This window comes from Aquarana catesbeiana, linkage group LG01 (assembly GCF_042186555.1).
Source record: "Aquarana catesbeiana isolate 2022-GZ linkage group LG01, ASM4218655v1, whole genome shotgun sequence".
Lineage (NCBI taxonomy): Eukaryota > Metazoa > Chordata > Amphibia > Anura > Ranidae > Aquarana > Aquarana catesbeiana.
In genome coordinates this window covers 849,241,986-849,267,523 of record NC_133324.1, presented here as the reverse complement: position 1 = coordinate 849,267,523, position 25,538 = coordinate 849,241,986, and positions in this window count along the sequence as shown.

The window sequence follows — 25,538 nt, the reverse complement described above, 5'->3', positions numbered from 1 at the left end:
TCCCTCTCCTCTGGCACCTTTCCTTCCCTGCTTAAACATGCACTGGTTACTCCATACTTAAAAAACCCTCACTAGATCCCACCTATTTGAATAACTAATACCCATCTCCCTAATCCCATTTGCTTCCAAGCTCATCAAACGCCTTGTCCATGACCAAATAATGCGCTACATCACGGAAAACAACCTTCTCGACCCCCTACAGTCTGGCTTCCATCCAAAACATTCCACTGAAACTGCCCTACTAAAACTCACCAATGACCTACTAACTTCTAAAACCAATGGCCATTACTCCATACTTATACTCTTAGACCTCTCTTCTGCCTTCGACACAGTTGACCACCTGCTCCTCCTCAGCAAACTACACTCCCTTGGCCTCTGTGATTCTGCTTTATCCTGGTTCTCCTCCTACCTATCTCAGCCCACTTTCAGTGTCACTTACAACTCCATCTCCTCCGCTCATCTTCCTCTCTCTGTTGGGGTACCCCAAGGCTCCGTCCTTGGGCCCCTCCTATTCTCGCTCTATACCTCTTCCCTGGGCCAGTTGATAACCTCCCATGGCTTCCAATACCACCTCTATGCCGATGACACCCAGCTCTATCTCTCCGCTCCTCAACTCACCCCCTTGATCTCCTCACGGATCTCAAACTTACTGAATGACATATCGGTATAGATGTCACACCACTTTCTCAAACTCGATCTTTCTAAAACTGAGCTTGTTATATTTCCTCCTTCCCAGTCCCCCCCCATGACTTTGCCATTAAGATCAACAGCACAACCATTGGTCCCTCCACACATGTCAGGGTGCTGGGTGTAATCCTTGACTCTGACCTCTCCTTCAGCCCCCACATCCAATCACTGGCTAAATCCTGCTGCCTTAACCTCTGCAACATCTCTAGAATGCGACCCTTCCTGACTAATGACACCACAAAGCAACTTATTCACTCCTTGATTATTTCCCGCCTTGACTACTGCAACTCTCTCCTTAATGGTCTACCCTTACGCAGGCTACCCCCCCTTGAGTCTATTATGAATGCTGCTGCTAGACTAATACACCTCACTAATCGATCCGTGACTGCTGCCCTTCTCTGACAATCCCTTCACTGACTTCCCCTACCCCAACGTATAAAATTTGAAATGCTAACCACAACATACTAGGCCATCCACAACATCGCCCCCAGCTACATCACCAACCTCATCTGCAGATATCCTCCCAGGACCTCCTGCTCTCTAGCTCCCTTGTTACCTCCTCTCATACTCACCTTCAGGACCTCTCCAGAGCCTCTCCCAACCTCTGGAACTCCCTGCCCTGGTATATCCGATTAGCCCCTAACCTGTCCACCTTTAGGAGATCTCTGAAAACTCACTTATTCAGGGAAGCATATCCTACCCCCACCTAACAACTGTCCCCGAGCCACCCCCATCAAATCATTCCCCACATCTATTACCTTTTGTACCACCACCCCCTCCCTTTAGAATGTAAGATCTACGAGCAGGGCCCTCCTGTCCCTTCTGTATTGAACTGTACTGTAATTGTGCTGTCCTCTACATTGTAAAGTGATGCGTAAACTGTTGGAGCTATATAAGTCGTGTATAATATAATAATAATATTACACCCCACCTCTTAAGAAAATGTGACCCTTCCATTTCTCCCCTTTGTTGGAGAAACTGCAGGGCCACTGGCACCCTATTTCACACCCTCTGGTTGTGTGCTAAACTATTGGCATAGAACAGTTTTTGCCTCCTGTAGGATGCCTTATTACCTATATCCTATTAGCTGTGAGATTGGCCATAGTCCACCATTGGAACTCTCTTGAACCTCTGTCTAGATCAGAAGTCATATCCATAGTTAAAACCTATGAAACGAGAAAAAATGACATACAGTGCAAAACAATATATGAACTTCACAAATGAAGGGCCTTCCTCATCCTAAAGGAATAAAACCAAACCAATCTGCAAACTTTCATTCTTTATTTGCCTGTATATATACACAGGTACATTTTTTCAAACTGCTAGAAAGTCATAAAAATTAATGAGTCATAATTGCCTGAATATCTAAACTGTGAGATGATTCACCAGTCAGACAGAGCTGCCTGCAACATTTAAAATGTGTTATTTATTGATCTTTTCTTTTTTTGATCATCATTGGATTTCACATTAACTGTAGCTTTTCATTTGTGAAAGGTAAGCTCCAAAATTTTGGTCCCCTTTTTTTTTTTTTTTTTTTTATAAAAGCCAGCTATGCAGACAACCTGCAAATTTTTTTGCCTTCATATAATTACATATTGGACAACTTTTGATTTTGTCACCAAAAGTGCCCTCCCAATCCCAATATCGCCCCCTCCTAGGAAGCTATACCTCTGCTTTAATAACGATCAGCTTTTAGTGTACCCCACTCCACACCACATCTACCCTGGTAAGGGTATTTGCTGAGGCTATTTTTAAAGTGCACTTACCTTTTAAGTACAGTATAATGAAGTATTGTTTAAAAGATTATTTTCCCTTTGGAGTGGTTTGTTAGAAAAAAGGGGAAATTGCAAAGTGAAAAATATTCACAATTTTGGTAATTTATGTGATCTCTTGAGGATTTGTATCATAACAATTTGTTGATTATTATATCAAAGCTTCAGAAGAACCTAATTAAATGCTTTAAATCATAAATATAAATATTACATATCCAAAAAATAACAAGTTTTCCACAGTGATGATTTGTGCATAATATAAAACCATTCATTTGTTTTATGTTCCAAATTAAATACATAAATTTGCATTTCACTAATGTACCAGAAAAAAAAAATTATATTTCTGGTCACCGTATAAGATAATGCAATCAGGATAATGAAAGAGATCCACAGACGGCTTGACAGGAATCACTAGGTCATACAATAATTACAGTATATCATTCATTATATTAATTTTTCAGAATTAGACATACTTTACTTAAAGTGCCATTAAATCAAAAATGTGAATCACCTTATATGTAGGCATCTTAGAATACTCATAAATGCACACAAGAAAAAAAAGAAATCATTTCATGCCTAGAAGAAAAAGATGACTTCCTTTTGAAAAGTTTGCCAAAGGAAATGTGGCTGACTTACAAATGGACTAGAGACTGTAGTGCCCACTTGGCAAACGGAATGTTCTCTGAGCTTAGTAAATAACATATTTTAATCATCTCATCACATGAGCAAAAAACATCCTGCTATTTTTTCAGTTTTTTCTTTGTACATGATTGGGTTTTCAAAATGAACACAGTTCTACCTTGTATACTTGATTAAAGTGTATGTAAAACTGAAAGTTAAACTGAAAAGAACTCAGAGAATGGGAGAATTTGAGTAGTTTTGCTAAAGAAACTTGGAGGGACTGACACCACTCAGTCCACAAAATTTTCTTGTTCTGCCAGTGCATTACAGGAATTAGAAGTTGAGTGGCATTTCTACTAGATCAACAGATATTTTTATTTTTATTTTCATTACATAAAATGTCTTAAAGGGATAAAACATAGAGAAATGCGGTTGTATTCCATCGATGTACTGCATTTCTTTATTTTGTCCTGACATATGCTTAAAGAGAACATTCACTTTGTACAGTGAACAGTAAATCAACCCCATTTAAGCTGACATCTGGGCAAGTTTTTTCTCCATATACCTACCCCCTACCCATTTTTTTACTTACCTAGCTTCTGTAGGAAAAAATATTCAAATAAAGTAACTTTATCACCCAGATTAAAGTTCCTCTTTCTCTAGCCAGTGATGGAAAGGATTCATCATGTCACACCGTGTCATGTAGGTTGGCCCTGCAGAGCTAGTGGAGAGCACAAGGGAGAACAGTCACTCATAGCACAGATAGGTAGCTGGGGTGACCTGTCTAACGAACAGGAAATTAAGCAACAACAACAACATTTAGAAGACAGCATTTGTTAATAAATTAGGGAGCTATCGGCATTTTAAAAAGACAGCCTTAAAAACACCTTTATATTGAATTATGTTTCAGAGTAAAAAAAAGAGAAAACAGTTCCCTTCATAGAGAGGGTCAATTGACGTGGGTCAGAGTATTGCCATGGAAATTAAAGTTTAGTGTTTCTGTATACAGAAATAAGCATCAAAAAGATCTTTGAGATTGATATGATAATGACATTGTTAATCAATATATATGTTATGTAGAAGTTTTTAGATTACTTATAGAGAGCCTGTATATAAATATTTTAAACAAAATAATAATGATAAACCAGTTCCCTAAGTATAAGATAGAACGGAAAAGAGAAGTAATAAGGAAAAAAGCAATCTTTACAAAAAAAGAGGAAAGAAAACAGAAATTAGAGAAAGTGTCTCCAAGGATTCACTTATCCATTGCCAGACATTGTATCCAAGGGTTCCATGTTTTGTCAGATTTAGTTTGGGTATCATTGAGCGTGCTATAAAGTTTATCATTAGTCCTGATCCAGTTCAGCTTTTATTTAACATAATAAAAGACCACCACCAACTGGTTCCAACTCCATGCAATTGTGATTATGGCTGACAGATGAAGAACACAAGTTGAAACGACACGATTCAGCTATTGGCATTTTGTTGTGTAGCACTTCCTCTGTACCAGCAGCTTATATATGATGGGTTATCCTTTTTCCAGTGATGACCCTGCAACTCATCAAACAATGCACTGACAAATCAATAGTGGAATAATGAAATAACAGAATTAAACAGAGAGGATTGGCTTGGTTCTTTTTAACACACTTGAAGGGCCTTGCCTCAAATATCCTGAGGGAGAGGAGATTGTGGCTACAAGCAATAATAGAAAAAAAAATCAATGCTAATGTCTCCAAACTGGAGTAAGAGGGAGTTATCAGGCTAAGGACATAACTAATGCTTGCAAAACCCTAGCTAGTCACAGGCAAGAGGGTAAATCTGTCTGTGGTGGGGCCCTTTAAATGTAATCTTCAAGTGAAGATGATGGTAATGAGGCAATAATGCCTCTGTTGTCTGACAAGTGTCCTGTTGGATGCACTTGGTTCCCTGATAGCAAACCTGGGCTTTTGACAGGTAGGCATGGATCAACAAATTAGAAAAAGTCAACATGTTTTGCTTGTAGCATGTGCATTTTATTGCTTAGGTCATGTTACTGTAGTTGTTTGTACAGTTAAAAGTAAAATGTTGAATTGCACATTTAGTAGTACTTTATAAAGGGTATGAGGCACAATAGCAGCATTATTTGGATGTCCAATATGCATAGCAAACTAGGACTGCACTTTACAGTTTACACTGTATACTAAACATCAAAGTACAACATGCTAGATAGGATCAAGCAGGCCAGAACAAGGGGTGGGCAGAAGATAATGTCCAATAAATCAAAGCAAATGTTATAAGCATAGCATCAGAGTGACAACAGGGTGCCAGGTGCTAGGTGCTCTCTGTGCTTCTGCACCTGGCACTAGAAGAACACCCACACTACTATCATGCAGAGTGATCTCCTCCCAACAGGTGAAGGATAGATAGTCCCGGCCTGCTCCCCTGACATGATAATATTTCTTGGGCAGGAAGAGATCAGAGATCGAGGATTTAAGGACCTAAGCTATGAGGAAAGATTAGCTGAACCGCATTTATTCTCTTTTCAGAAGAGGAGATTAGGATGGATAAGATCAACATCTATCAATACGTAAGTGGTCCTTATAATGAACTCGGTGTAGAGTTATTCCCTTTAAAGTTGTTTTAAAGGCTCATGGTTTTTTACCTTCCTAACTGTTGGCTTTCAATGTGGATGTTCTGCAAATGGCTGTGGAGCCACTGATCACTTCCACAACTGCTTTGTTACCCCCCTGCCATGTTCACTGGGCTCCACTGTCCCACCTGTAGGCCCGGTACAGTCATGGCAGGTGTCTCTTGAAAGGGTGGCAGAAATTCAATGGACCTCCATCCACTGAGCCGCCATCCTGTGCACAGACCAGGAAGTGACATGTATGACGTCACTTCCTGATCCTGAGCAATCAGTCACAGGTATTAGTGCCCAGCTGCAGTGGAGTACAGAGGAGACATCCAGGGTCTTATATACCCAGGATGTCTCATAAAGACAACCTGTCTCCTATACACTATCACATAGGGGGCTATCAGTTCCCTATGTGATAGCAATAAAGTCATGTACAATAAAAATAAATAGATTAAAAAAAGTTTTCCACATTTAAAGAGACACATACAAAAACAAAAGGCTCACCCCCATCTCTCCCACACACACACATACAAAAACACATGCATTAGGTCACCTACTTAGGAAAACGGCGATTGCCCTACACATGTTATATACATCACTGCACACATCCCAGTGAGGGCATCAATTTTAGCACCAAAGCTCCTGCATAACTCTAAACTGATGACCTATATGGGGCTTTTAAAGCGTGGCCAATGAAAAAATGTAGGGTACTGAAGTGTTTTGCCATTTCATGGGCACAAGCAATTTTAAAGTTTGATATGCTGGGTATCTGGGTATTACTTGGCATAGCCTCATATTTTATTCTACTATAAAATTGGGTAATAAAGTGCATTTATGTGCCAAAAATTTACTTCAGTGTATTTTTTACAGAAATTTTGAGTTTCATAAACCGTTGCACTAATATTATGTAACACAAAAAATTGGAACTATCATTTTATTCTTCAGGGTGTCTGCTTTCAGAAAATATATTTTTTGGGGGGTTTTAAGGATACTTCAGGCCTAAAATGATTTTTAAAACATGTTAAAAATGGCTTTGGGACAGTGGTTAAATACCTATCTTCCAATCCCTGTGCCCTCTCTCCTACCAGGCGTAGCATGGAAGATTTACTTTGCCTCACCTGCCAGCTGCCCGTAGCCATTGAAGGTAAGCAGGGAATGCACAACTGGGAGGGGGGATGCACCCTCGCCTAAGTAGACAAAAATCCTTGCACTGGCTCGTACTCCAAGGAAACATACTATCTGGGAAATCAATATCTTCTTTACAAGTCATATTGTATATCAGGAGCAGATTACAGTCTCTAACCCTACAACACTGTGTAGTGCCCATAAGTCAGTTATTAGGGGGACATTTCTGAAATTTTGTGCTCATGAGAAGAGAAAGCCTGCCTCAACCATAGCCCAATATATGGACCAAAAGACTAGGGAGGAAGCCAAACCAAGCGACCATAATATAACTGAACTCCTTAAAATACATTTGGACCTTAGTTCATACCTCCAAGCAGGTTTTGATTACTACCTTAAACAACTTAGGCTTACCTGGTATGCCAAGGGAAATATACCTGGCAATTTTTTGGCCAACCAGTACAAGCGCAAAGTTGATCAAAATCTCCTATTTAACAAACGCTCAGGGGAAAAGACTGACAAAACCACATGACATTGCTAATTGTTTTAGTTCTCTTTACTCAAATCTTTATAACCTCCAATCTTCCACCCCAGTCCCAGGGCCCACTGAACAAACTATTCAGGCTTTCTTGTCCTCACTTCAGCTTTCATCAGTAACACCTAACCAACTGTAACACCTAACCAAATGCCGCAACTCATACATGCCGACCAAGTCCAGTTTATCCCTAACCACCAAACCTTAGATAGGACTAGGAGATACATAAACCTTCTCAGATAGCAAGCAATTGTGTTGCAAGTTTGAAAATGACTTACTAAGTTATTGCTAGACTTGCCAGGCTTCACAAGTTTGTTGCACAATTGCAGCAAGTCCTCATTACATGACTCCTGATCAACTTTATTTGCAAACATTCTGCAAGTCTGCTGCAAGTTCTGGTTCAGTTATGTTGTCCAATAGTTATCCCACCACAGGGGTCACTGTGACTGAATTTTCATGCTGTAGACTTGCAGAGCTCTTGCTGTAGGCGCACCATTGCAACTTTGCTCTTGCTAGAGAATTGCCACACAAATTTGCTACACATTGGGAAAATGTCAACTAGAACATGTGCTTAAAGTGCTCTGCAAGTGTACAACTTGCCAGTGAAAATGTGCAGCAAGTTAACAGACTTACAATTCAACACTGTGTAAGATATCGGGGGGATTTAACTCAAGAGGTGCCTGCGGGTTCCAGAAACGTGCCACTCCAGACTGCGTTTTTTTAAGGGCATGGCAGCCCACTTTTATTTATTATGAAAAAGTTCAAACAAATAGTAATCTTCCCTTGCAGGGGGTTTCACCATCACTGTATGAACACACACTTCAGCCCCCGGCTTACTCACTCTCAGCTTTGCGCTGTTCAGTCAGGGGCCACATCTGCCTGCAACAGATGTGCACGCACAGACTGCTACCTCCAAGTGGTGCCATCTCGGTTGTTCGAGATCTCCTGTCTCTTTCTCCTGAAGCAGTTTCCTACTGAAATCCTCCCAACCTCCTAGGCCAGATTTCCTGTCTGCCAGGCGGAGCTGTCTCCAAGTCTGAGCCCTGAGCTCTATCCCTGGGATGAATATAAATCCAGCCCACAGGTGTGTAATTAGCATGCCTGATTTTGCCACAATCAGCCGTATATTTCTAATCCACAGCTTGACACAGGGTCACCAGGAACTCTTGTCCCATTGCTTGGTAGGACAGTGTCTGATGTAGAGTCGGGGCGGGGATGTGAGAGGACATGTGTAGGGCGTGCTCCGGCTCTTCCATCCTGTTTTCCACTCCGATTAATCTCCTACAACCCTATGCCTAGGGCGTTCAGATGGCAGTTGTTATGGGTGATCTTGAATTTTCTGCTAAAACTCCTAACTTAAATTGAAGAAACAGTAACATATTTCCTCTGGCTAAAAATGTGCCTGGACTGGGATGAACTGGAGTGAAGCCCGTAGTGTGCTGTCTTGTAGCCTCTGCCCACAGGGTCTCTGGGTGGCAGTCAGTCGGATCTCCTCTATTCACTTCTCATCTGTGTATCCAAACAAGAGCTACTATTCTGATTGGAGGTGCAGCTCCCCAAGCTGTGTTGTCTTGGCTTCATGCTGCCCATACCCTGAGGCCCATGCTGCCTGTGTTCCATGCCCCCTGAGCTCTGTGCCACCTTAGCCCTGTGCTCCCCATGCTCCATGCTGCCTGTGTCCCATGTTACCTGTGCTCCATGCTTCCCATTCTACCTGTGCTCCATGCTGCCTGTGCTACCTGTGCTCCAGGCCGCCTTAGCCCTGTGCTCCCCATTCTCAGTGCTGCCTGTGTTACATGTTAGCTGTGCTACGTGCTGCCTGCGATTAGTGTTTCGTGCAGCCTTGGCTCTGTGCTTCTCATGCCCATGCTTCATGCTGCTCTGGGACTGACCTTAAACAGATCCCCACTCATGATCCTCTCCCTCTTCATTCCTGCAGTTTCTTTACTCTTGCCATTCCTGCTCTCCTATCCAATGGTGGTCGGTGAATCTTGGACCTCTGCAAGGATTGAGTCAGCGGGCTTGGGAGACCTTGGTAAGGACTGGGATGGCATCAGCAAAGATCGGCAAAAATTGGCAAAGCTCAGAGGAGATCAAGAAAAAATGCCAAAACTACATGAGAGGAAATCTGAGGTCTAGTTAAAGGGACAGGTACCTTTTTTTTTTTTCAATTTCTCCAAACAAATAAAATTCAAGAAACAGACAGAGGGAGAAGGAAAAAAAAGAAAAAGAAATAACTATAAAAATAAAACAAAGCAGGAGGGGAGAGGAGGAGAGAAGATGGAGGAGGAAAGCAATAAGGCAAGAAGGGAGGAGAGGGGTTGAAGGAAGAGGAAGATAAATAAAGGGGGGGAAAAAGAAGAATGAGGAGAATGGAAGGAATGGAAAGGAGGGGTGGAAACAGAACTACAAAAATGGGGAAGGAGGGACAGGGGGCCTTAAACGCTGCAGTCCCTATGCAAGACGATGGTGAACCCTCACAACAAGTACAAAGCGGTAAATCAGCAAAGGAGAAGGCTAGAGAAGCTGCTGCAGCTAAATTAGCAAAATTTGCATTGACATCATCAAAAGATGGAGAAAATAAAGTTGCACAGTATGATACTAATGAAGAGCTGAAATACCTGTGTACTGGAACAGAAACAATTAGATTACAAAGAAATACCAATCAACAAAATTGTGATGAGAAGAAAGCAATAAATTTGAGAGACAGTATATCGATAAACAGCTAAATTACCAGCATGTAAAACATCACTAACACCATCAGAGCCTAGATGTGCTAAAAGCAGTACAACACAAAAGCATCATTAGGCGCATGAGCGACGGCTCCATGGACGGTTGCATGATCTGAGAGCTCCGCTCTGCTCCAGCCTGTTCTCTCCACCACAGCCCTCAGCCAAAGGAGATTCAATCTGTCGAGCCCCCCAACAGTCGCAGAGGTCCTGAGGACCCCTCCGCATGATAGGGGGCACAGCAAGACGGGATTTATCCCGGCAACTCAACCCCGGTCCCCCGGCCACGGCCTCTGCCAAAATGGCGGCCGCTACAGGCCCACGAGGCTAAGACCAGGATCCAGAGGAATCCATCGCTGACCAAACAGACCCGGGTGCCTGCACAGAGGGAACACATCACCCAGCAGTGAGTAACCAGCTGAACCCATTATTATCCCCCACATCCACTGAATTTCTGCTAGGCAGTACTCTAGATGGCCTCCCCCTCACACTGATGGATGACCTGACTAATACCCCAGACCACTCAGGGGCTCATAACAGATCCATCCCTGCTACCCCCACCGATTTATCATCATTAATTGAGACATTCTCAAAAATGCTTTTCCAAGGACTAGTCCAAATTGCCTCACAGATCACATCAATAATCCAAGCAAATCTGCATCACCTTGGGGCCAGAATAGAGGCGATTGAAGCTAAAACTGATCAAACCATTGCCATAGCAAACCAAAATACTGACAGAATTCAAGAATTATATGAAAAGTTAGATATTGCATTCTCAAAACTGGATGATCTTAAAAATGGATCTCACAGATATAATTTCAGACTCAGAGGCCTCCCTGAATCGTACAAGGAGACCAATGAAAAAGTCCAAACGTTTATCAAAAATCTTTTTTTTTTTAAATTCAATCATTTTTATTTATGTTCATACGGAATACATCTCAGTGCACAATATCCTTACAGTGATATATTACAATTCAATCCTCCACTTTGGATGTACATAAGAAATCCCATATCAAAAAAAAAGTGCTTTATTATTTTATCTACTTTACCCCTTTCCCTTGCTCCCTCCCCACGCCCCCCCCCTCTCTCTCCCCCCCTCATCCCCCCCCCCTTATATTACCACGCGTATTAACATTCTTATTTCGTGAGGGCGTTATCTCTTTATTCTACTATAGCAGGTATCCCATTTCCTCTAGCCAGGGTCTCCAAAGTTTTTTAAATGCTTTTAGGTTCCTCCTTTTTATATATACTGCCTTTTCCTTCCAAATTGTTTCAGTCACTGTTTTACACCAATCATCTTTCTGTGGGGGAGTTCTTGCCTGCCATCTTTGAGCTATAAGTTTTCTTGCCTGAAAGAGACACCTCTGAACTATTGTAGTTTTGCAGGTTCCGATGGCCATATCCTCCCCTACCCCCAGGATACATAGTTTCGGGTCCATTTTAAGTTCTAGGGAAAATACTTTATTAAGTGTTTCTACAATCTCTGACCAATACCGGAATAATTTCGGGCATTTCCATAACATATGCAACAAGTCCCCTTCCTGCTGACATCTAGGGCAGTTGGCATCCGTTCCCCTCCCAAACTCAAATAGCCTTTTAGGGGTGTAATATGTCCTATGGATTACCATTAGATGTGAGATCCTTTGGGCAGGGGAAATCGACACCCGATGCCCTCCCGCTAGTATCTCCCTCCACTGCCCGTCTGAGATTGCGCCCAACTCCCTCTCCCACTTACCTCTACTTTTAAGTTTTTCCGGGGTCTCTATGCTGTTTTTACAGATGTGTGGGTATATTTCGGCTATGGTCCCCCCGTGGCTCTCCTGGTCTCCCAGTTTCTGGAGCATGGCAGACTCACTCCAGGAGGGGCCGTGGTCCCCAAACTGCGACTTAAGGGCATGTTTAACTTGTATATAGTTATATAGTGAATTATCTGGTATACCAAATTCAACTTTCAATGTAGCGAAGGGTTTTAGTAAGGACTGGTTATAAAGCTGAACTAGTTTCTCTATTCCACTCTTTTCCCATGTTTTAATTGTTCCTATTTCTTGTAGTTCTTGTAGATTCTTATTGTTCCATAGGGGGGTATGTTTAATCCAACCATTTATTCCCAACAGGGTTTTAACGGTTCTCCATGCTTTTTTTATTAATTTGACCGTAGGGGTATTATATATAAAGGAGTCTGCTTCCAAAGTCTCTATCACGGTCTTATGGGGAGCTCCCGTAATAATCAGCTTCTCCTTACTGTTTCCCCCTATATACTGCATCTGGGCAGCCAAGAAATAGCTACGTGGGTGCAGAACTGCCAACCCCCCTTCCCGCGTGGGTAATTGTAGGGTCTGCAATCTTATCCTAGGGGATCCCCCTTTCCATATAAGGGCTCTAAATATCGTTTCTATTTTATCAAACCATTTCCTGCTTATCCATGTTGGGGAGTTCTGCATTATGTACAGCAACTGGGGGAGCCATAGCATTTTGATTAAGTTGCACCTCCCCGCTACTGATAACGGGAGGTCCTTCCATATTTCAATCTTATCTTTGAATTTCTTTAACAGCGGGACTAGGTTATTATCTAAGTAGCTCTCTGGGTCCTTGGTTATTTTAATACCTAGATATTTTGTTAATGTTGTTTTTTCCAACCTGTTAATGTTTGAGGGGGTGTCTATACTATCTGAGTCTAGTGGTAATAAGACTGATTTTTCCCAATTTATGGACAATCCCGAGACTTTCCCAAATCTTGAGAAAATGTCCATTACTTGGTTCAGGGATTCCTCAGTGTCACCCATGAATATGAGGACGTCGTCCGCATACAATGCAATCCGCTCTTCACCGTCCTCCCTCTGGAACCCCACTATTTTCCTATCCTGCCTCACTGTTGTAGCTAATGGTTCCATGGCGAGGGCAAAAATCATGGGGGACAAAGGGCACCCCTGCCTTGATCCCCTCTCTAATTTAAACCCAGTCGAGTAATCGTTATTAACTTTTACTTTTGCGTTTGGTTCATTGTACAATACTTTGACCCAGTTTATAAATGAGGAACCAAAACCATATTCCTTTAGTACTCTCCAGACATATTCCCATTCTACGCTGTCGAATGCTTTTACCACATCCAACAGAAGCATTGCTCTCGAGCCTCTGTTTTCCGTGGGAATCTGCAGGTTTAGAAAGACTCTTCTGATGTTCATGCTAGTTGTTCGATGGGGTATGAATCCCGTCTGGTCCGGGTGGACTATTTTGTGAATCACTTTCTTTACTCTAGTAGCTAAAATTTTTGCTAAGATCTTAACATCTGCACAGAGCAGTGATATAGGTCTGTATGACCCAGGGTCCAGGGGGTCTTTCCCCTCTTTATGCAATACTATTATTGTAGCTTCTGTCATTGAAGTGGGTAACCTCCCTTGCTCTTTTGCCCAGTTGAAGACATCCAGCAGTTCCTGAAACAATACCTCCCCGTACTGTTTATAAATCTCCACTGGGAGGCCATCTGGACCTGGTGATTTACAATTAGCCATTTCTGATACTGCTATTTTAATCTCTTCTATAGTGATTGGTCTTTCTAATTCCTCAACCTCCGCCTCCCCCAGTATTGGTATTTCGATATTTTGAAAAAATTTGTCCATTTCCCCCTCATCCCTGGTCCCGCTGGATTTGTATAACCTGTTATAGTATTCTTTAAACGTCTCAGTAATCTTTTCCAATTGAGATGTTGTCTCACCTGTCAAGGTCTTAATGACCGGGACCACGGAAGGGGGGGAGCCGGACCTAACTATACGAGCCAATATCTTCCCTACTTTTTCCCCTTCCCCATACATGACTTGGTTCTGGAATGCCCTTTTATTTTCTACTTTCCTAATTATTATATCTTGGTACCTTTGCTGTTTATTTTCCCACACTCTCTGTTTTTCAGGGGAGGGTTCGTTTATGTACTCCTTTTCAGCTGCAATTAATTCCCTCTTAAACCGCTCCTCCCAATCTCGGGAGGTTTTTTTAATTTTGGACACCTTCTGTATAAGTGAACCCCTTAAATATGCCTTCAGTGCGTCCCACATCACCCCTCTCGATGTAGTGCCCGAGTTAAGCTTTATAAATTCTTTCAGTTCTGCTGTCACCCCCTCCTGATTCTCTATTATTTCCAACCATGCTGGATTCAACTTCCATATTCTATTCGTTTTCTTATGACCTGAATTTATCGAGATTGTGAGTGGGGAGTGGTCCGATACCCCTCTAGGGTGGTAGATTATATTATTTATTACTTGTGATGCTAGGCCATTACCTAGAGCTAAGTCTATCCTTGACAGCGATGCACAGGAGCTCGAATAGCACAAAAACTGCTGAACCTTCGGGTTCCTTATTCTCCACATGTCGAGCAGCCCTGCTTCTTGTAGGAATTGTTTCAACCGGTTTTCCTGCTTTTTCTGACGCTGTTTCCCCCCTGGGAGTCTATCTATTTTATTATCCAAAACCATATTAAAGTCCCCGACAACTATAACTGGTAATTCAGCCTTATCAATTATAAATTCCAACAGGATGCACAAAATATCCAGTTTAAACGGTGGCGGGATATATAAATTGACCAGTATACATTCCAGATTCTCTATTACACAATGCAAAAACACGTACCGTCCCTCATCGTCTATCTTGCACTGCCTGCAAGTGAACGCTACCCCGCTACCAACCAAAATTGAGACTCCTCTAGAATAGGAGGTATATGTAGAGTGAAACTGATGTTGATATCTCTTTTTCCATAAGTTATTTTTGGAATCTTTTGTCAGGTGTGTCTCTTGCAGGCAGGCAATTTCGACTTTGAGTGTATTTAAACCATCATTTACTGCTGCTCGTTTAGCAGGGGAACCCAATCCTCTAACATTCCATGAGCTAATATTCAGGACCATGATTTATTACTTGTATTTGTGAACAAGAGATCTTAGTAAGAGGGAAAAACAGTAATAGAGGGTGGGCAGGCTACCGCCGACAGAAAGGAGAGAGAGAGAGAGAACACTGGAAAAGAAAGGAACAGAAAAAGGAGACCTACCTCCCCACCACTAGATCCTCTCTCTAACGCCTTACGTTCCCTATTACCTAAAGTACTTATCTCTGCTGAGAAGAGGGGCTTTCCCCCATTCCACCATTCCACCATCTTTTTATTTTAGTGACTTCAAATTTTAAAGACTCATATATACTACACGTGAAATACATATTTACCATGACTATCTATAACTTGCAAGTGCGTTCAGTGTGGCTTTGAGGAGAAAATATTCTTTTTGAAGTGCAAACGTGCCCTTTTTGTATTTTCCTATTATAATCGTTACCCTCCTCTACCCTCCTCCCCCATCCCCCCCCCCCCCCCCCACCTTTCTAGGTCCCCCTTGTAGGCTTTTTTAATGACCGTCACCCATTCCTCTACCCCTACCCTTCTTCCCCTCCATCCTCCCTCCCTCCCCCCACCCCCTCTCCCTTCCTTCCATCCCACACCCGTACAAAAACTTATCTTGTTTATTAACACCCCAGTGGGTCCCCCCACCCCACACTTATAAATTATATCCTATTATATTCTTCCTTCCTCATTTAGATTTACATTTACATTTACAATTTGCAACCCCTGTTTTATTTCAGCAAAAGTTGATCTTTCTTTTCTTCCAACCATGCTCGCGCTCTCTCTGGGGATTCAAATATCTGACTACCCCCCAACGCATTTACCCGAAGCCTAGCAGGGTAAAGGAGGGCATACGTAATGTCATACATTTGGAGGCTACGTTTGATGCCCAGAAATTCCATCCTGCGCTTCTGTAATTCAGGTGAGAAATCGGGGTACATTGATATCTTGGCTCCGTTATAGTATAGGTTCCCCTTTTCCCTAGCCCTTCGAAGGAGGGTCACCTTGTCCTTGTGGTTTAAGAACTTCAATAGGAGAGCTCTTGGGGGGCTACCCTGGGCGGGGGGTCTAAATGGAACCCTGTGTGCCCTCTCAATGGAGAACTGCTGTGTGAATGTTTCTACCCCAAACGTCTCAATTAACCATTTTTCCACAAAACCTGCCGGGTCTAGCCCCTCGCTCTTCTCTGGGAGCCCAACTATCCTCACATTGTCTCTCCTGAGTCTATTTTCCATTTCGTCGAATTTTTCCAAAAGCCTTTTTATCTGATCTTTCTGTACTTTTAACTCTTGTTTCATTGGTTTTAGGTCGTCTTCCAGCAGGCTTATTCTCCCTTCTGTTTCTGTCATTCTTTCTGCCATTTTCTTGAGATCTTGACTAACATGGGCTAGTTCTTCTCTCATAACTTTCATCTGGTCCTCCATTTTGCTCAGGGATTGTTTGCAGGAGTTAACTGCGACAAGGATTTCTTTAAGAGATGGTTCACTCTCCGATGCTTGTGTCTGGGTACTGTTTATTTCCGTTATTTTCCCCACCATACTCGCACCTTTGTTTGAGGAATTCTTAGATGTGGTATTATTTGGGAGTGCATTCATCTGGCCCAGGCTCTTCCTGTCTAACGTTGTTTTGTTATGTGTCTGCTGCCCTCCTTTCGTTGGTGTGTGGTCTGTTATATTAACCAGCCTCTCTAGTTTTGCGGTTGCCGCAACCGCGGCTGCCGTTGCCCCTGCTACCGATGAGACTCCGCTTTTTTCCTTATCTTTTTCTTTAGCTAAACGCAAAGACTGAGACCCCATCGGTTCCACAATTGCGTGCTCATCACCCTTCCTTCTTGTAGTCATGTCTAATTGCTCCGGCCTCTACCGAGTGATATTATTTGTACTAATACCACCCCCCCGCAAAGGGGCTAGGGGCCAAACAAAGGATAACCCCAGGCTTCAATTGGTATGAGAAGTGGCCGGTACACCAGAAGACACTTAGGATGATTCAACGTATTGCTAATTAGAGTCTTAATGATTAAACTGATGTTAATCTCCACGGTGTAGTATGCCTGTATATTGTGGTATATCGCTATGTTATCATATAATACCAATAAGTCCCACTGTATCTCCTATGTAAACTTGCATATATGAAATTCTTCCGGCAATGGAGAATGTATAAGGTTTGGAGAGCTTGGGGAACTTTAATCAGGACATCTTCACCGGGAACAGTTTAGACAGTTCAGTAAGGCATACGGCAAGGCAAGGCAAAGTATATATATAAGCCTGTACACTCACCCAAGAGTCCTCTGTATGCCGCTATATACCGCTGGACCGTTGCTACAGGGGGGGGTACAGCATCTCTGCACTCCGGACCTTTTTCCCACACCTGGATCTCCGCTGTCGTCGGCGTTGGCGTCTAGGACCAGCGAGGCAGCTCTGCTTCAGCGTGTTCCCGCGCGTTCCCGCGAGAACTTGTCACGTCGCTGCTTGGCTCTGCTTGTCTCTGCTTTGCTTCGGAACTTCGAAGTCGCCCGGAAACCACCGATGGGTAAGGAGGGGTGCAGCGCGGCTTCGGCTCCTGTAGGTGGAAGCCGGATGGGAGTCCCAGGGCAGATAGACACAGGGGCTGCAGGATTCAGGCCTTAGCGCGGCGTGTATCCCTCTTTCACACAGGGGAAGGCATTCTCTTCATTCTATGGTGGGAGTGGGGCGGACGCACACACACACTCCTCACCTCACCATCTCACTCCACCATCCACTTCCGGTCCCGCCTCCGCAGCCACCCAGACATACCAGACCACCTCCTAGAAATGGATTGTGCTCACAGAGCCCTCCAGCCCCCACGCCAGGATGGTCTACCCAGAGACATTGTTGTAAAACCGCATTTTTACAGGGTCAAAGAAGAGGTCATGAGAAGGGCCAGGGAAACAGAAAACCTTACTATACAAGGACACACTATCCAAATATTTGCTGACCTCTCACCTTATACAATACAAAAAAGAAGATCCTTAAAACCTCTTCCACAGATCCTGTCACAAAAATCCGTCACTTGCAGATGTGCTTTTCCTTTCTGCTTAAATTTTGCTTTCCAAAACAAAGCCTACAGCTTCTCAACCTTTGCAGATGGAGAATGCTTGCTACTGCAACTGGGCCTCATCTCCCATACTCCTGCACCCACATTGGACCCCAGGACTCCAATATCCACGAAAAGGCCTTCCCCCACAAGCCCCATCAAACCCCTGAGGCAAAAGCAACAAGCAAAGAGATCTAAAGATGGTTGTCCACCTTAAAGTGACCCTTGCATATTGACTTTTATTTTTCTTCTAGGACCTTCCTGGCCAAAATCTGGTTAGCTGAGTCCCAAAGTCACTCTCTTCCACCTTGAACAGACATGATCTGTCCCACATCCCCTACTACACTAATGGCAACCAATCCAAGTTACTACTACACTGACCTGGATAGCCTGTCATTCCCCCCCCCCACCCCCTACCTGAATTATCAGGTCCCTGAGTGACACTACCCATAACTATCACATTTCAATGTGAACTGGTAATATTCTCCTCCACAGGAAGACAGCATATCGCTCATTTGATCAACCCTTTTGGTTACTCTAAGGCAGATTTCTCCCCCCCTCTCCTCACTGAGACCTGGGGGATGGAGGCAAGAATCCCAGACCATGGATGTGTGGATACCCCACACTCATAGGTTTATGTTAACACTTCTCTGCTACCTATCCGCCTTTTGAGGGGTGTTTTATTTGTTTTTTTTATTCCTTCACTTTTTTACTCACCGCATATAAGATCTGCATCGCCACCTTTAATTTTTTCTTACAAAGTTCTTTGTTTTTTAGTGTTTAGTGTTTTTAGCGGCCGCATTTTGCCTTCAATTGTCTCGGTGTGGCACTTTCTCTCTACTCGGAGATTGTGAAACAACTCCCATATTTGGGGTTATTTTTTGGGAAAAAACTTGCAGAGGGAGAGTTGCAGCCTCCTCTCCCTGCAAGGGAATTATGGTTTCAGTTTTGCTGCACTTTTATTGTCTGTTTTATTGATCTGTACAATGTTTTTGACATGCCTTGTCTTCTTTCAACAGGATCGTTCTTCTCTACCCTCCCTTCTAACCCCTTTCTCCTTTCCCCCTGGTCACCCAGAGGCTCATTGCAACGCTCTCAGCTATATCATCAAGGGCCTCGGACAACAGATGCTGTGAACTACAACCCACCTCAGGAGGTCTGGGTGAGAACCCAAAGGTTGATGCGTTCATCCCCCCTTCGATCCATGTACTATGACACTAACACACCTACCCCCCTATGTATTGCCACCCTTAACGTCCAGTTAAAAGACGGAAACTCTTTAAGCACTACCAATCTCATTTCCCATCATTGTATAATCCCTCCTTCCTGCATAGCAACTACTACATAGCAACTACCCCCAGTTCTACCTCTCCAATGCAGGGAACAAAACTAGGCATCACCATAAGCTTCTCTAAAAACCTGAAATTTTCCCCAACAGACATTATAAGAGATCAAGCAAGCAGATACTTATTAGTAAAAGGCACTATAGAGGGCACACAGTATTTGTTTGTCTCCTATTATGCCCCAAATAAAGGCTAAGTGACATTCTTTTACCTCCATGATGTCCACATTTGGCCCGCAACTGGAAGGGAAAATAATTATGGGAGGTGACAAAAATCTCCCATTTGATCAATCCCTTGACAAATCGTGGTCTGGCCGCTTTCAGTCAAGGAAGCCCCCAAAACAGCATTAAAATAGCCTCCACATTGTATTCAGTGGGCCTTGTGGACATCTGGAGGGAACTCTAGATCCAAAGATTATACCCACTATTCTGCACTACACCAAATTTACACCAGAATAGCAACTAAGGGGAGACATACATGGGAGAGAACAAAAAAGCTGCGCACCCCGAAATAGATTTGTCTAAAGAATTTGGGATTCCCCAGTGGGGCTTTAAAGCAGCAAAGTACACCATTACAAAAATCATTAATGTGGGTATTATAAAAACAGTTTATTGACAGAGTATCCAGTAAAGTCATATATTGATATAGAATTAGGTCCAATGGTAAATTCATATTCCATAAAACGGCAAAAATACATTTATAGTCCATAAAGCGGTAAAAATGCATATCACATCATTACATTACATAGTATGGTAAAGTGCCGAAGCCCTGACGCGTTTCGACCTATATGCGGTCTCTTCAGGGGGCATATCTGAATCTATAAAGTAATACAAATATTCAGAATTATGGATATTTTCTAAAAAAGAATCACATTAGATAAATCATGATGATGGGTTTTACCGTTAAAATGAAGTAGATGTCTCTGATAGAGGCGTTAGGAGCCATTGAGGGGTCCAAGTGGTGCGCAGGATGTCCCCACCCCCCCAAACGGGGAAAGAGCCAGCCCCAAGGGGCTTACAAGGAGCCACACTAGTACACGCCCCCCCGGGGGAGCGAAAGAGTGAACACTTGCAACAGACATCCATTGATAGCCGTTAATGAAGTAATATATTAGTATTTATGTCATCATTGTGAGTGTTAATTTTGATTGTATATAGAGACTTAAAATATGTACATATTTAGGAATATTAATTGTATCGCATGAATTGGGTGAATAATCCAAATGAATTAGTGTTGCTAACAAACCCAATGCAGTGTACAGGTAATGCCTGGTGAAGTGTGTGCTGTGAGTGAAATTAGGGAATCCTTGGGAAAGTGCATGATGCGATGAAGTTATAGTATAATGATGTGATAGACCAAGTGTTGGCAAAAAAGTGAAGGGTAAAAAACAAAACCAAACCAACAAAAATATGAGAGGTGAAAAAAGACAAAGTGAAGGGCCAACCAAAAATGACAGTGTATGAATAGGGCGGGATGTGAAAGAAGGTGATGTGGTTGAGAAAAAATGATAATTTACCTTGTGCTGTATAGAATTGTATGAAGTGAGTGAAGCTTGTTGGCTGACAGAAAACGGACTGCAGTTGATGAGAAAACAGGTACCGTCTGTCCTGGCCAGCATGGAAGTACTGTTTGACTGGTAAACATTTGGTCTCCTATATAGCTAGGCTGGGGCTAATAGGATGATACTGTGCAGGTGCCGAGCTCCCCCACCCACCCAGGATCATGGCGTGTGGGCCGCCAGCTGCAGCCCACGTGTGGCTCCCTCGATGTCCCGGAAGACCGGAAGGTCCTGACCACCATCGTCACCTCCGTCGCAAAACGCGTAACGTCATGACGGCGTGCGCGCGCACACCGCCATAGACACTCCGGAGGTGAACACGGGACGCCGCCGGCAGGGTGAGGCTCGCCCCAGCGCCTGAGAACAGACGCCGAGTGGAGCAAACAAGGGGGCGTACGGAAGATCCATACGCCCCCACCCTGCCGGGAAGTCCCAAAGGAGCCAGGCTCCACCCAGAGGGGGGGGAGAGGTACAACCGCACCCACCGGGACCCCACAAAGATCCCCCAAGCATAGAAACCACATTTAAAATAACGTCTTACATTGTCGTGAGATGTACACCAGAATAGATCACATTTTTATTGAATTTCACAACGTTCTATCGGCCTCAAAAGCGGTAATCAGGGACACCACCATATCGGACCATTCTACAGTTCTGTTATACTTACAAAACACCCATAATCCCTGTACGAACTTCATATGGCACCTCAATGAGGGTTTTTTAAGTGACCCAGTTCAATGCACAGTCCTCACATGAGACATCCAAGAGTCTTTCTACTGAACAATAGTGACTCCATCTCCCCAGAAACCCTGTGGGCTGCTCTCAAAGCGGTGATAAGGGGAAGATTATCCAAACTACTTCACGACTTAAAAAGGAACACAGGGCAAATATCAACAAACTCACCAGGGGATTCCAGTCGTTAAGTAAAGCCCGTAAACACAACCCCACTAGAGGGCCCCTGGAAACCCTTGAGTCAGCCCAAACGTCCTTAAACCTTGCCCTAACCACTGAAGCTGAGAAACAACTCAGATGGTCAGGAGCACAGTTCTATTCCCAGAAGGACACAATCGGAGCCTAAATGGCAGCAAAACTATCGCCTAAGCCCAGGTCCCATGCCTCTCCCAAGAAACTAGCCCAGACAGGAGAACTGACACAAAACCCACGACGCGTCATGGAGGCGTTCCATGAATCCTACACCACTTTATACAAAAACAAGCAATTAACTACACCACCTTCCCTAAATGAATTCCTGAACAATGTTCCTCTCCCAAAGATATGCTCAGAACTCTCAAACCCATGACGCATCATGGAGGCGTTCCATGAATCCTACACCACTTTATACAAAAACAAGCAATTAACTACACTGCCTTCCCTAAATGAATTCCTGAACAATGTTCCTCTCCCAAAGATATGCTCAGAACCCTCAGACCTCCTGGATGAGCCGATAACTGAATCAGAAGTCTTGGAGGTGATAAAGCAGCTTAAACAAAACTCAGCCCTGGGTCCAGACGGCTTTTCATTCGCTTACCACAAAAAAATTTGCCAACACCCTAGCCCAATATATGGTCAGATTCTTTAATTCTCTCAGGTCTGGTTCTCCCCTGGATAAAGCCCTAAATTTGGCTTACATATCAGTTATTACTAAACCTGGCAAGGATGTGAGCATGGTGTCCAATTATCGCCCAATTTCTAATTAATAACAATCTCAAAATCCTAACAAAAGTATTGTCCGATAGACTCTCATTCTGTATCGCTCTCTATATCCACAAAAGACCAGGCAGGCTTTATCCTGGGGAGACAGGGACCTGATCAGATAAGAAGGGCAGTTGACATCATCTCCCTCCTTAACTCCCGATGGGATGGGGGCCCCCACCAAAAAGGATTTCTGCTGTCAATCGACTTACAAAAGGCTTTTGACACAGTTACCTGGCCTTACCTGTTTAATGTCCTAGAAAGATGGGGCTTCGGCCCACACTTTCTGGGAATGCTATGAACCCTGTACTCTAATCCCAGTGCACAGGTTAGACTTCAGGGCTGCTATTCCGACCCCCTCACTATAGAAAAAGGCACTAGACATGTGCATTCATTTTCATTCGAATGCATTTTCATCCGAATTTCAGGTATTTTCATTATCGTTTTAACAAACGATAACGAAAGCGCAGATTCCGAAAAACGAAAAATCCGACATAAACAAATGCTTTATTTTCATTTTTGTTGCGACAACAGTTCGATATAGATAGGAGATTCGACATGACGCTAACAATAACAATTTGTGTCTATCAAACCTGTGGTCGAATGTGCCTAACCTTAACTCTATAGTCTATCCACCATAGTAGTCCAAGATTATTCGAAAAGATTCGACATAGAGAGAAGAGATTCGACATAGAGAGAAGATTCGACATAGAGAGAAAAGATTCGACGTAGAGAGAAAAATTAAGTAAAATAAAAATAATTATGATGATGGTTATTGGCCAATTGTAACCAAAGAGGAGGGGCAGTAAAATAGCTAGAACCGCATGTACAGCCAACTTAGTTTCACTTACGATTTGCTAGCAGAGAGAGACAGACACGCTGATTCATTTCAGAACAGTCAGTCTTAGCTGGTCCGTTTGAATTCATTGTCACTTTGTCAGAGAACCTGAACTATTTCATTTGAGCATAAGCTAGGCACAGCAGCAGAACAGTAGTGAAGCAAGCTACATCTGTGTTGTGAACTTGATAGATAGACTAGTGATACTAGTGTTGCTGCTAGTGTTGTGATAGCCTCAGAGGCTGCCCGTGTTGTGGTGGGGGGTGATTTATAGATTGAGATATACCCTATCTCCACTCCAGTCCATTTTCTGACTTGCAGTTGCTGTAAAGTTCAGAAATGTACCGTTCTAATGTAAAAGTGAAGGCTGGTAGAGGTAGTGGTTGTGGTCGCGGTGGACGCCTTGCTAAAAAAAGTGGCAAGGTCTCTGCTACTAGTGCCTCTGACACTTCTGCCGCCACCAACATGCTGTCCACAGCAGTGGGTGTGACCACCAGTGCCACCAGCAAAGCTAGTTCCACCACCCCCAGTTCTTCTAATATTACTTTTCCTGCCAGATCACCAACATCTGCTGCCACTTCCACTGCCAGTGCAGCGCCTCCTTCCACTTCTACAGGTGTCATGGCTGCATATTTTTATGAAGTAGGCAAGAAACCTAGTAAAGTGGAGTTGCCTTTACAGTCACCACCACCAATCACACTACCAGTGCCACTGCCCAGCTCCCCAAAGAAGCAATTGAGGGAGACAGCAACAGAGACAGAGTGTGAGACTTTTTCTTCATTGGCCCAAGAAGATGATTTAGAATGTGATGCTCCTCTTTCCCCAAACACTGCAGATGTTTTATACAAATCTTAGCCCACAGGACTTACAGCTTGACCTGGAGAAAGTGCAAGAGGGATATTCTGTGAGGAGTAGGACAGGTAGCAGTCCACTTTTTTCATGTGCTGCTAACTCCCCTTCTCCCTCTGTTATTATGGAAGAATCCTGTGATGATATCACTGACCTCCCAGTCCCCAGCACCCCTGTCATTAGCAGCACTAGTTCTAGTTCACCAAGTGTAACTGTAGTGGCAACAGCTTCCACCACTGGTGTGCTACCTGCTGCAGCTATATCAGCCCTAAATAGATATCAACAGGGTCAAGGGGCTGCATCCCGCTGCAGCAATGTTTGGAAATACTTTCAAACATTGGAAGGCGGGTTCTTTGTCAAGTGTAAATTGTATGGGAAGCAAGTAAGCAGGGGTAAAAAGTTAGGTCATTTAACCAATGCTAGTATGAACCTACACCTTAAAAATTACCACCACCCTACTTTACTGCGTGCAGAGGCAGAAAAAGAAGATGGTAGCGCAGGAAGCAGCATAACAGACTCTGACTGTACTGGTGGTACCTCCTCAAGCACACCACTTACTCAGAGCACAGGAGGAAATAGAGAGGGTTCAATTAATACAACCCGTCCATGTGCAATAGTTCCACTGCAGACCCAATCAGGCTCCTCATCCTCCCAAGGACATCATCAGCCTTCCCTCAACAGTTTTGTTGGCTTTAGTTCCAAGGGCATGTCAAAACAGCAGGCCAACAAGATCACCTGCCTCATAGGGCCAATTCATTGCTGTTGGAGGAGCCTCTTTTTGCATGATTAAAGGGGAGCCGTTTAAACAGCTCATGCATGCCCTTGCTCCACGATACGTTATTCCTGCACGAACAACTTTCAGCAGAAAGATTATTCCAGCACTATACCACTCGTGCGTTGGATTATTGAAGGAAAAAATGGCCAAAGCCGAGGGTCAGACAATTCATTTGACAACTGATTTGTGGACAGCTCCTCATCACGCTTTCCTGTCTTTAACTGCACACTGGTGGCAGGCCACTGTGCCTGTTGGTGGTGACACTGGTGTAATGCCGCGTACACACGAGCGGACTTTCTATCCTACTTGGTCCGGCACACTTTCCGACGGACTTTGTCCGCCAGGTGCGCCGGACTTTAAAACGAACGGACTTGCCCACACACGCCGGGATTTTCCGGCGGGCTAAGTCCGCCCGTCTTTCCGACGGACTTTCGCCGGAGTTCCGGCGGACTTTCAGAATGAACGGACTTGCCCACACA